Source organism: Malaclemys terrapin, chromosome 10 (genome assembly GCF_027887155.1).
Source record: "Malaclemys terrapin pileata isolate rMalTer1 chromosome 10, rMalTer1.hap1, whole genome shotgun sequence".
Classification (NCBI taxonomy): domain Eukaryota; kingdom Metazoa; phylum Chordata; order Testudines; family Emydidae; genus Malaclemys; species Malaclemys terrapin.
In genome coordinates, this window is record NC_071514.1 from 39271971 (window position 1) to 39285336 (window position 13366).

The window sequence follows — 13366 nt, forward strand, 5'->3', positions numbered from 1 at the left end:
TTTTTGGCCCTCTTTACAAATGGCTTGTCCAACCAGGAACTCAATGCTGATGTGAGTGAATGCTCATGTTTAGGCCAAAAATTATAAAGTCCAAAGTTATGCATCACTGCTATTCTCCACTAGCACCATGGCAGCGGGTGAATTAAAATGTATTTGTCAGATCTAGACCGGGATCGTTGAAGACTATTAGACCTGGATCATTGATGTGAATGGGAGCAGGGTTGTGCCCCAGGTGCCTGGCCAGGAGTGTATGCTGAAGAGCCCACAAAAGAGGAGGCCCCGTACGGTGCGTCCCTTAAAGTGTGCAGGTGTCTTTCATCCAAGGCCAATTGAAGCACTGTCTAGTCATTCTCTGAGCCACACAACATCTTGGGAATTAGGAGAGCGCTAGTGCCCCCAGGTTACAGATGGGGAAATCAAGGCACAGACTGGCTAAGGGACTTGCCCAAGGTCACCCAGCAAGTCAGAAGCAGAGCAGAGAGCGTTCTTGCTTCCCGAGCCTCTGTTTGGTCCACTAGACCCTACCAGTTCTGCAAGGAGCTGGCGGAGACCTCTCAGCGTGTGTCTTGTGAGCAGAGGAAGATGGGAATCCAAAAACAGAAGGCTAGTTCCCAACACCACTTCCTGTCCATATATCACTGGGCCCTAATGTGCCATCTACAAGAAATGGGAAGGGGACGTGTTATTGGCAGCTGAGCCAAGAAGGGACTCCAAAACCCTCCAGCTGGCTCCAGTCCACCAGCTGAGCCAGCTGCAAACACCTGTATTGCCAGCAATCCAAGCCAGCCTATCATTCCCACCAGGAGCAGTTGGTGTGGGTGGATTATGGCCTGTGCCTGGTATTTCTAGGTGCCTCCTCTCCGGCTGCTGGACCCTGAGGGGGGGCACATCACCTGTGAAGGGTGTGCAGAGATGCCTCCTGGGAGACAGAAGGCACAGTCCACAACAAGAGGATTGTGGGCTGCGGCAGGGGCTGAAGCAGCTCTTGGGACAAGTTGGAGGAGTCTTGGGGGCCATCACAGAGGGGCCACAATCGATCCCTTGGCTTTTCTCCCCCCTCTCTCTCTCATCCCACACCCTCCCACTTTCCCCAAGGGTGTCTCCTGTGACCTGAATGTCCCGCCATTGTCCCCCTCCTCTCTTGGGTGCACTCCCTCCCAGAGGGATCCACCCAGCCCTGGGGCAAGGGGATCCGGCCATCAACTCCTCCAGTGTAATTTACACCAGTACAGGGGGACATGAAGGGACAGCTGTGCCGAGAGACTGAGAGGAAAGACAGGTTCGAGGCAGCTCCACCGAGCCTGCAGCTCGCTTGCAGGAAGCTCTTATCTTTCTATCTGCCTTTCTTTCCTTCTTAACCTCAGGACAAACTCCATCCTCACGCTCTCTCTGATTAACATGGCACTTCATTGTACCTCTAATTACTTGGTGCATCCAATCAAAGCACCGCCTCCTCTCCAGAGGGCAAAGGAAGATAACACGGAATGGAGTGTTGGCTTTGGACCATGAAGAAATGTTAATTATTGCTAGACACACACAACAGTGACCAGATGCATGAGAGGAGCTCAGTGAAACAATGGAGTTGAAATCAGTGAATGGCACCTTTCATGCCATCTACTATATCCCAGCTATGCGGCTCAGCAGTCGTTAAACTCAACGAGAAACATGTCTCAATGCAAGAAACTAGAATCACACAATTTGGATCTTGATCCAGCTTTCAAACGCTTCAAAGCTCAGGGGCACTTAGATGTAGGGTTTTGGTCTGTCACAAATACAAATAGGAGCCAATCATAACATTTGAATCTGGATTCAGGTTTAGATTCCAGTTCCCCTCTATTTCCCCTCCTCCTCCACACAGTCACAATGAACCAGATCCTTGCATGGTGTAAACTGGTGTAGCTCCATTGACGTCAGTCCTGATTGACACCAGCTGAGGATCTGGCCCAACACTGGAGTGTTGAGAACCAGGTCTCTGATTCAATCCCATCTCAGTCCACGCAGTTAGAGAAAGACAGATTTATCCAGCACCCTGGAAACACCAGAGCACCTCTGTATTAGAAAATGTAGATGGGTGAGTATCACATGGAAACATACTGGGGAATCTTCCTCCAAAAGGACGACAATGAGATACATGGGGATATTCTCCATTTGTCAGCCACTCACATGGCTGCAGTAGCCAGGGATTCTCTTTCTGTGGCTGTATCATCAGTGACCAGCTCTAAACAGATCTTGCTGGGGACTAGGCTGCTCCAGGTGGGTAGGCGGGCTGGGGGTGACTAGCGCTACATAGCTGAAATCTAGTGTGGGTTGTAATTTGTGGCAGAGGAACCTCAGGAGCTTTGGAAGTCGGATATAGGTGAGCATCCAAAAGGTCAAATTTAACTGGCCCACTCTGGTCTTGACATCAGGCTGAAATCTGTCAGAAAAATTCCAATGAAAGATTTTTTTTTCATTGAAATTTATTGATTTGTCAAAATGGAAATGTTTTGCGGAGAGGTTTGATTTTGACAACGTTCCTACTGAAGCCCACCTGCCAGACACGGCCTGGTTTCCTGTCAGTTCACCCACCTGGCAGGCTGATGGGGACCTGGGCGCCTGAAAGCCATCCTAGCTTGCCAGTTCCCAGACTCCTGGCTCCCCAGCAGCCTGGGCTCTCAGGGCTTCTGTGGCTCTGGGGAAGCTCAGCAGGTCAACTGAGCCGCAGCTGAGGCCCCATTCCCTTTCGTGGAGAATTTGAAAATGAAATGAAATCTTATTTTGAAATAAACTGCTCCACAAAACAGAATGACCTTTCTCTGCCCAGCTCTACTAAAACCCCGTGAGATCGGGTTCTCTGTGCAGAGGAGAGATCCGATGTCATGTCCTCACACTGGAAATATCATGAGCACAGACTCCCTCATGCTAGGTCAGCATTTGCTGGTCCATTCCCAGCTGGAACCCAAAAGTCAAGAGGCATGGAGGAAAAACGTGAAACGAGTTTACCAAACTTTTTACAGTCCTCAGGGTTGGGTCAAACATAGGGAGCGAAACCGTGGGCTAGTTCTTTTCTGATCTGACCGGCTCAGCCCAAGCTGTGCTTGGCTGAAAGGATACGAAACCACTCAACAGCTGTTATGTGTAATACACTCAAAGGCAGTGTCCTCAGCTCATTCAGTGCCAGCTAGACATCTCTCCCCTCAGCACACTGACCGCATTCATGGGGCAGGCCTGCTACTCACAGGTGTTTGCTGAAGAAGGATCCCCCACTTCTTTCCATGTGGAAGCTTTATTAGTATTAGGATATCTATAAAGATAGTGGAAGGCAAAAGTCAGGCATGGTGAGCGCAGAGAAATAGCACGGATTGGCCACAGCTCAGTCAGGGGTTCCCGGTCTTCGGGCACATTGCCAGTCCTAACGACGTATGCTCTACGTGTCACATGAGGATCCCGCCAGTCCAGCCAGGAGAATCAACTTCGAAATGGGGTCAGGCTATACAATTCAGATCCACCATTCAAACACCCCTGAGCTGAGAGGCATTCAGCCCATTGCAACCACTTGGATCTGGTTTCAGATCTCAAACAGCCCTGAGGTTTGGTAAGGGGCCCATCTCTAACTGGAATAAAAACATACTCCGGGAAAGACAAATCTGTGTCTGTTATTACCAGGCATTTTATATGCCGTGCATTGTGTGCATGGGTCTGCTCTGCTATTCTCTGTGTCTCAGTTTTCTGTGTGCCTGAGGGAAGTGGCATTCTCTGAAGTTGATTAGTACAGCAGTGATGGGCGGCCCCAGGGGATAGGCAAGCGGATGAGAGGATGGAGTTAGTCTGTCAGCACCTCATCACTTCTTGTTACACAGGAGCGGAACTATCAAGAGTTCTGATCGTGTATTAACATGCACTCGGGGATGGGGAGGAGATTGGAAATACCACAACCCGTCACCGAGGGCTCCCAGAGAAAGAGGAGCCAGCAGGATTAGCTCACACCTATCCAGGAGCAACAGAGGGTCCTGTGGCACCTTTAAGACTAACAGAAGTATTGGGAGCATAAGCTTTCGTGGGTAAAAACCTCACTTCTTCAGATGCAAGTAATGGAAATTTCCAGAGGCAGGTATAAATCAGTATGGAGATAACGAGGTTAGTTCAATCAGGGCGAGTGAGGTGCTCTGCTAGCAGTTGAGGTGTGAACACCAAGGGAGGAGAAACTGCTTCTGTAGTTGGCTGCCATTCACAGTCTTTGTTTAATCCTGAGCTGATGGTGTCAAATTTGCAAATAAACTGGAGCTCAGCAGTTTCTCTTTGGAGTCTGGTCCTGAAGGTGCCACAGGACCCTCTGTTGCTTTTTACAGATTCAGACTAACACGGCTACCTCTCTGATACTATCCAGGAGGATCAGCTGCTTAGACAATGTATCCCTTTGTGATGGGCAAACCTCAGAAAAGCTCGGAAGCCCACAAAGGTTTGAGCTGCACATCCAGGGCTGCCCTGGAAACGGAGCCAGATTTCTGTTTATTTACTTAACACTAACTTTCCTCTTCCGTATGTTTTATAAACATTAAGGAGTTCATCTACACGTGCCTACAGGAGGAAATGATACCTGACACTAGACACATCCAGTGGAAAGAGACAGGACAAAAATCCAAGGTTTGGAAGCTGAAGCTAAACCCCACGGTCAGGGGTTCCCACTCTCTGTGAGGCAAGAGATCAGTCTAAAGGTTCTGAAAGATCCATTCTGATCTTACAAAAAAAAAATCTATAACTTAATTCCCATGTCTGCCCTGAGCAGCAGCCAGCGTTACAGTCCCAAGGACAGGAAGACAGAGATTAAAGGCCTGGTTTTCAGAAATGTTGAGCACCCAGAATGGCCACTGAATTCAGATGGCATTTTGGCTGCTCAATACCTGTGCCGATCAGCCCATAAGTGACTGGACCAAAGTCAGAGTGCATCCCAGGGGAAGAGGCAAGATTAATAGATTCTAAGACCAGAAGGGACTGTTGTGATCACCTAGTCCCAGAGCTCTTAAATTTCATTGCACCGCAACCCCTTTCTACCAACAAAAATTACTACATGGCCCCAGGAGGGGAGACCAAAGCCTGAGCAAAGGGCTTCAGCCCCAGGTAGTGGGGCTCGGGCTTCAGCCCTGGACCTCAGAAAGTCTAAGCCAGCCCTGGTGACCACATTAAAATGGGGTTGCAACCCACTTTGGGGTCCCGACCCACAGTTTGAGAATCGCTGACCTAGTCTGACCTCCAGATGAGCACCTAGGAGGTTCTGACTCCCAGTCCCCTGCTCAGTCCACCCTTTCCTCCCAGCTCTCCTGGCCTATTTCCACTTCCCATCCGGCCAGCAGCTGAATGTGTAGAGGGAGCAGGGGAGAGACACACACACACAGTGTGGGTGAAGTTGGGGCAAATGCTGGGTCTGGTTGTTATTCAGATTGGCCATCCCTCACTTCTCTGAGCAGGCACCACAGAGCCAGGGTTATTCAGAGGTCTCGCTGCCCTCTGAACTTCGTACAGTTCTGAACTCCAGCTCTAAGCCCCTTATGGAGCAAGGCCTGAAGCTGCTCTTGGGTATTCCAACCTGTGCCTATAAAATCTCTGACATGCTGGAAGTGTGCATCCTTTCTGCTAGGGCACCCACACCTGCCCCCACACAGCATTGCAGGGGACTTTGCCTCTCTCACTCCCTCTGATGGCCACTTTGGAAACAGTGACCACTCCCAGCGAGTGAATTCCCTGATTCCTTCTCTGGGTCTTCTGTGGCTCGTATCTCCTGCCAAGCCACACAACAGTTCAGTCCCGTTCCAGGGGTCAGCTCTAAACAACAGATCCTTCGCCCCTCCTGGGCTTGACTTCAGTTCCCTTACCCTTGTAGGTCCCTAGTTCAAGACTTTTCTCCATCAGCGAGACCTGTCTCCTGCACAATTGCCCCCCTCCCAACTGAATTCCCTCAGTCTGCTTATATGGCTTAACTCTGCCTCCTCTCTCCAGGAGGCAACTAGTTACCTCCTCTCCCCTCCCCCGCCATAACTAATTGGGTCCTTTCCCTTGCCTTGCAGGTGAAGGAGTTTAAGCCTCATGCCACTTGCCCTTTCTCAGGGTAACTCTCTACTACCTGAAGAATGTGATATTCAGTCTGGTAATGAGTTTTCAGCCAAGATTCAAAATCAATATGAGCCCGGCAGAAGAAGCAGAGCTATTGGATAAACCTGTGGAACTCACTGCTGCAAGATATTTTCAAGGAAAATAGCTGACTAAAATTTAAAAGAACTAGACATTATGTTGGATAAGAGTTATAGGATCTGCAGTTATAGGATCCAAGGTTTCATTTGCAAGGGCTCTCTCCACCTTTATAGAAAGGTAGGACTAGAAGAGACCTTGAGATGTCCTCTAGTCCATCCCAACATGCTGAATATACCTAGACCAGCCCTGGCAGGTATTTGTCCAACCTGTTCTTAAAAATCTGCAGTGACAGGGATTCCAAAACTTCCCTTGGAAGCCTGTTCCAGAGCTTCACCATCCTTAAAGTTAGAAAGTTTTTCCTAACATCTAACCTAACTTTCCCTTGCTGCAGATTAAGCAGATGACATCCTGTCCTACCTTCAGTGGACATGGAGAACAATTGATCACCATCCTCTTTATAACAGCCCTGAACATATGTGAAGACTGTTACCAGGTCTTCTCTCAGTCTTCTTTACTCAGACCTGGTCTACAGTATGGGGTTAAGTCGAATTTAGCTGTGTTAGGTCAATTTAAAAATGAATGCATCCACACAACGCACCCAGTTCTGTCCATCTAAAGGGCTCTTAAAATCGACTTCTGTACTCCTCCCCGGCAAGGGGATTAGCACTAAAATTGACTTTGCTGGGTCGAATTTGGGGTAGTGCAGACACAAATCGATGGTATTGGCCTCTGGGAGCTATCCCAGAGTGCTCCATTGTGACCGCTCTGGACATAGGCATGCTCAGCACATTTCATTAGGGTGTGCACCCAGGGAGCCCCACCTTAGCCCTGCCCCCACCCACTCCCTCCTACTTTCTCCTCCCTGATTGCCCCCCTCAGAACCCCCAACCCCCCCTGCTCCTTGTCCCCTGACTACCACCTCCTGGGACCCCTGCCCCTAACTGCCCCCCAGGACCCCACCCCTTACCTGTCCCCTGACTGCCCCAACCCTTATCCGGACCCCCACCCCCAGACAGGCCCCCGGGACTCCCATGCCTATCCAACCGCTCCCCGCCCCCTGACAGGACCCCCAGAACTCCCGACCCATACAACCCCCCTGTTCCCTGCCTGCCCCAACCCCTCTCCACACCCCTGCCTACTGACAGGCCTCCCCCAGAACTCCCGACTCATCCATCCCCCTCCAGCTCCTTGTCCCCTGACCACCCCCTTCAGAGACCCCCTCACCCTAACTGCCCCCCCAGGACCCACCTTTCTCCCTGTTCCCTGACTGCCCTGACCCCTATCCACCCCCCGCCCCCTCCATGCCGCATCCAACCCCCCCCCACTCCCTGACTGCCCCCTCCAGAGACCCCCCCACCCCAACCACCCCCCTGGGATCCCACTCCCCTATCCAACCCACCCTGTCCCCGGACCCCTTACCATGAGGCTCCTAGCAGCATGTTTTGTCCACGCAGAGCCAGACACGCTGTCCCGCGCATGGGTGGCAGGTTTGTAGAAATTTTGGTGGTGCCCAGAACCCGCCCCCTCAACTCTGCCCCCCATCTGCCTAAGGCTCTGGGATGGAGTTTGGGTGGGGGAGGGAGTCTGGGGCGCAGGCTCTGGGATGGAGTTTGGGTGGGGGAGGGAGTCTGGGGCGCAGGCTCTGGGATGGAGTTTGGGTGCTGGGTGCAGACTCCGGGCTGGGGCAGGGGGTGGGTGTGCAGGAGAGGGTGCAGAAGGGGGTGAGGGGTGCAGGCTCTGGGATGGAGTTTGAGAGTGGGAGGGATTCAGAGGAAGGGGGTGCAGGCTCTGGGAGAGAGTTTGGGGGCAGGAGGGGGTGTGTGGGAAGGGGGGGGAGTGCACGCTCTGGGAGGGAGTTTAAGGATAGGAGGGGGTGCAGGGGTGAGGGCTGTGGGACTGAGGGGTTAATGATGCAGGAAGGGGCTCAGTGCTGGGGCAGAGGATTACGGTGTGGGGGGATGAGGGGTTCATGATGCAGGAGGGGGCTCAGGGCTGGGGCAGGGGATTAGGGTGCAGGGGGATGATGGCTGGGGATGAGGGGTTTGGGAGGGGCTCAGGAAGGGGATTAGGGTGCAGGGGGATGAGGGCTGGGGGCATTGGAGAGGCTCAGGGCTAGGGCAGAAGGGCAGGGTAAGGGCAGCCTGCCCTGCCATTAGGGGATGGGGGGCACTAGGACCCTGGGGCAGCAGACAGCAGTTGAGCAGGAATGTGGTGCTGCAGCAGCACAAGCAGACATGGGAGAGGCCCACGCTGTTTTTTTTCAGGCAGGGACACTCCAGGGAGGGGGGGAGGAAGAGAGGCTGGGGGCGGGGCGGGGAAAGACCCAGGAAGGGGCCGGGGCTTGCTGCACTGGGAGAGTGGAACCCTTTGCCCACCCCTGCATTAGGGTGTGCCCGTGCACACCCCATGTGCACGTCTATGGCTCAGGACAGCACTTTGAACTCCAATGCATTAGCCAGGTACACAGGAAAAGCCCCAGGGACTTTTGAATTTCATTTCCTGTTTGGTCAGCGTGACGAATTCAGCAGCACAGGTCCCCCCAGAATCATAGAGCGTAGAATGTTTCTATACTCCCTCTATCATCTCTGTCCCTGAGGTTACTGCAGATTAGAAGGAGAAAAAAAACGCACTCACGATGAAATGTTTTCCGAACTCATACAGTTCTCCTGCACTGATAGGGCATAGCTGAATGCATGGAGGCATTCAGTGGCAGAGTCCAGGAAAGCATTAAGTGAGCATGAAGAGTGGAGGCAGGACACAATGCTGAGGTTAATGGGGGAGTAAACAGACATGATGAAGCGTCTGTTGGAGCTGCAGGAAAGCCAACAAGAACATAGACCCCTGCTTCATCCACTGTATAACTGCCTACCCTCCTCCCCATGTTCCATAGCCTCTTCACTCAGATACCCAAGAACATGTGGGAGGAGACTCTGGGCACCCAGCCACTCCACTCCAGAGGATGGTCCAAGCAACAAAAGGCTGTCATTCAAACAGTTTGCTTATTGTAGCCACACTAAAAATCAATGTGGCCTTGTCCTTCCCTCCTCCCCCACCCCACCCAGGCTACCTTGTCCATTATCTCTTTTTTGTTTTAATTAATAAAGAATGCATGGTTTCAAAACAATAGTTACTTTATTTCGAAGGGGGGAGGGTGGTTGGCTTACAGGGAATTAAAATGAGCAAAGGAGGCAGCTTAGCATCAAGGAGAAACACATACAACTGTCACACTGAAGCCTGGCCAATCATGAAACTGGTTTTCAAAGCCTCTCTGATGCACAGTGCACCTAGCTGTGCTCTTCTAATTGCCCTGGTGTCTAGCTGCTCAAAATCGGACACCAGGCGATTTGTCTCAACCTCCCACCCCGCCATAAACATCTCCCCCTTACTTTCTCAGATATTATGGAGCACACAGCAAATAACAATGGGAATGTTGGTTGCACTGAGGTCTGACCTAGTCAGCAAACAGCGCTAGCGAGTTTTTAAACGTCCAAAGGCACATTCTACCACCATTCTGCACTTGCTCAGCCTATAGTTGAACTGCATGCTTGCTGTGGTATGGCATCTGCACGGGTAACCCAGGAAAAAAGGCGTGAAACGATTGTCTGCCATTGCTCTCACCGAGAAAGGGGTGACTGACAACATGTACCCAAAACCACCCGCCACAATGTTTTTGCCCCATCAAGCATTGGGAGCTTAACCCAGCATTCCAATGGGTGGCAGAGACTGTGGGAACTGTGGGATAGCTGCCCATAATGCACCACTCTAAGTCGATCTTAGCCACGATAGTGAGGACGCACTCCGCCGACTTAATGAACTTAGTGTGGACATATGCAATCGACTGTATAAAATCAATTTCTAAAAATCAACTTCTATAAAATTTACCTAATTTTGTAGTGGAGACATACCCTCAGAGTCTACACTACAAAGATATGTCAGTTTAATTATACCACTCAGAGCTGTTAAAAATTTCACCCTGTCTGATGTAGTTAAGTCAACACCTCTTCTGTCGACCTAGCTCCCACCTCTCGGAGGGGTGGATTTACCACAGTGACAGAAGAACCCCTTCCGTCCCTGTAGCGTCTATGCTACAGGGGTGCAGCTGCAGCGCTACACTGTACTGCTGTAGCATCTCTAGTATATCGAATACATCTGTAGCATATCTATGCCTGTATCTGTAATTTTCACTCCATGCATCTGCAGAAGTGGGTTTTTTACCCACAAAAGCTTATGCCCAAATAAATCTGTTAGTCTTTAAGGTGCCACCAGACTCCTCGTTGTTTTTGTAGCATCTCTACTGTAGACAAAGTCTAAATTTACCCTGTGTTTTAAATCTTCCTCACTGAAGACTTTCTAAACCAGTCATCCTTTTTGTTGCTTTTCTCTGGACTCTCCCATTTGTCCCCATCTTTCCTAACACATGGCACCCAGAATTGGACACAATACTCCAGCTGAGGGCTCCCCAGTGCTAAGCAGAGCAGGACAGTTACTGCCTGTGTCTGACATATGACACTCCTGTTCCTACACCTATGACAGGGCACTCCACTCACTGCAGGTGCAGTGCCTCCTCCTGGCCGTTCTGGGGAATAGCTCCCAGGACAATGCCCCTTCCTGCAGTTGCGTGCCATCACTCCCTCTCTCTCTGGTCTGCAGCCTCTGTCTCACTCCAGGAGTTGCTACATCCTCTTCATGACTTGGGCCTCCAGCCCCCGACCCTACCCTTCAAAGTCTCTGTCACTCCCACAGTCAGTCTTCCCATTCACTGCCCTACCAGGACCACTTTCCCAGTGGCAGATAAGGGAGCCTGGGCTTGCCTGCTACTCTGGGTTCCAGCCCAGAGACCCTACAACATGCAGCTCAGGTCAGTTCAGTCCTCAACCTTGCTGCTTCCTCCCTGGGCTATGTCCTACCCCAGCACTTCCCGCTTTCTGGGGTCTGCTGCCTTTTCTACTTTCTCTTCCCATAGAGCAACCATGGGCTACTTCTCTCTATAGCCCCCAAACACACCTTCCTTCTCCCAAGGAGTGACTGCAGACTAGCCCCCTACCACCTCACAGCTCCCTGGCTTTATAGAAGCCCCGTCCCATCTGTTCCCACACAGGTGAGCTTCCCCTAATTAGGGCTTTCCTCTCAGCCTTCAGCCTGATAGGTTAATTGGCCCATCTGGCTTCCATTAATCCCTTCAGGGAAAGCGTGGGGTGGAAACCCCCTCACAACACCCAATGATATTAACCCTTTTCGCTACTTCATCACATTGTTGGCTCATATTCAGTTTGTGACCCATTATAACCCTCAGATCCATTTCACGTAGTACAGTACTACTGCCTAGCCCTATAAGGGGCTCGGTCCTGAAAATGCTTCTCAGCTCTGCCCAGCAGACATGCGGGCAGATTTTGCACATGTAAAGTAGCATCATCCCCCTGAGGGCGGAATCATAGGTACATAACCAGCAGAATGGACTGTTGGTCCAGCTCCGGGACTGGGTGCTTGGCCCCTGTGTCTGGATTGCTACCTCCCATGGGCTGGGTTTTTCATTTGAACACCCTTCTATTGTGAGTAGCATCACACCTCGGGACCCTGTCTTAGATCAGAGCCTCCTTGTGCTAGGCGCTGTACAGACTTATAGGGACAGATAGTCCCTGCCCCAAACACCTCACAACTGGCATAGACAAGGGAAATACCATTATGCCTGGTTTACAGACAGGGAGCTGAGGTACAGAGAGATGTAGTCACTTGCCCAAGGTCACACAGGAATGTGTGGCAGAGCCATGGATTTAACCTACATCTCCTGAGTTTGTTTATATTGCAGGATTCCATCATGGACCCACTGTGCTAGGTGCTGGCCAAACCCAGCACAAAAAGGCAGTCCCTGCCCCAAAGAGTTTGCGTTGTCTGATTATCAGTGACCAGGATGTGGGCCATCTAACCTAGCGGTTAGAGCTGGAGCCTGCCCTAGTGGTTAAAACCAGGAATGGTGACCGGGAGTCAGAAGCAAAGATCAGAGCTAGAGTCAGGAACTAGGAGAAAGCCGGTGTCAGGAGCCAGGCAAGGGGCCACAGGAGACTGGAGTGTGACAGGAACAAACAGGAGCAGAGCAGGGAACAAGACAGGAGAGATTGCCACCAGGAGCATAAGCATAGAGCAGCTAGTGACCTGCTGCTGAGCTTAAATGCAGACCTGTTGGCTCCTTGCAGCCAATGGGGTGAGTCTGCCGCAGCCCAGCTGGGCTCATTGACCAGCCCATAGTACCTGACGCTGTTGAGCTTCTATCCACTTCCTTCCTCAAGCAGAAGCATCTGGGAGGGAAATGGGGAGAAGCCGGCAGGAATAAGCTAAGCCTGCTTCATTCCCACCCCTCCCAGCCAGGTGAGCAGCTCAGGTGAGGAGGGCTCCATTTCAGCACGTAGAGGAGCGTGAGAATGACATTGCGTGCCTGGGAGACAAAGGTGGCGTGCCCAGCATTCCCGCCCAGTCCCGCTGCACTTCCTCCCCAGGGGCTGGTTAGAAATCAAAGCAGGAAAAAAAAAAAGGGTGGGGAAAGATTAAGAAAGCTGCTGCTCCACTTGCAACGCCCTGGGAGTAGCATTTGCCATGCACAGCCCTCTGTGTGCAAGCGGTGAATAAACAGCCAGGCGATCAGACCGTGCAGGGGTGGAAAAGGCCTGGGCAAAGGATGACAGGAGAAGCTGCCCTTCAGGCTCTCCCACGGCCTCTGCCCTGCATGGCCCCCAGCTGCAGCTGCAGCTGCCCCCGCTGGGCCTGCTCTGTAGATGTATTGTTAAAGGCATTGGGCTGGTACTCTGAGGGCCTGTCTACACTGCACACCGACACCAGGTTCTGACTTAGGTTTGAGCCCAACCCCCCTTCTGTCCACACACAAATCAGCTGCCTCGGATCAGCAAACACTCAGGACCTGGGTCTTAGGTTTCTGCTGGTGGGGGGATCAGAACCTGAGTTGGTGACTCAGGGCCAAGCCCTGTCGCTCTGCAGCATGGATGCAGCTCAAGCCACACACCTGGGTCAGAAGTTCTGCCCAGTATGGACGTGTTAGTATGGCTGTGAGACTCAGGTTTACAGTGCAATGTGGTTGCTCAAGTGCAGGCTTGGAAAACCAAGGTCACTAACCCGGGTCCCCCAGCCCCGGGTTTATAATGTGGTGTAGACGTATCCAGAGGGGCTGGTTCTCTGCTGCCTTGTGCATTTG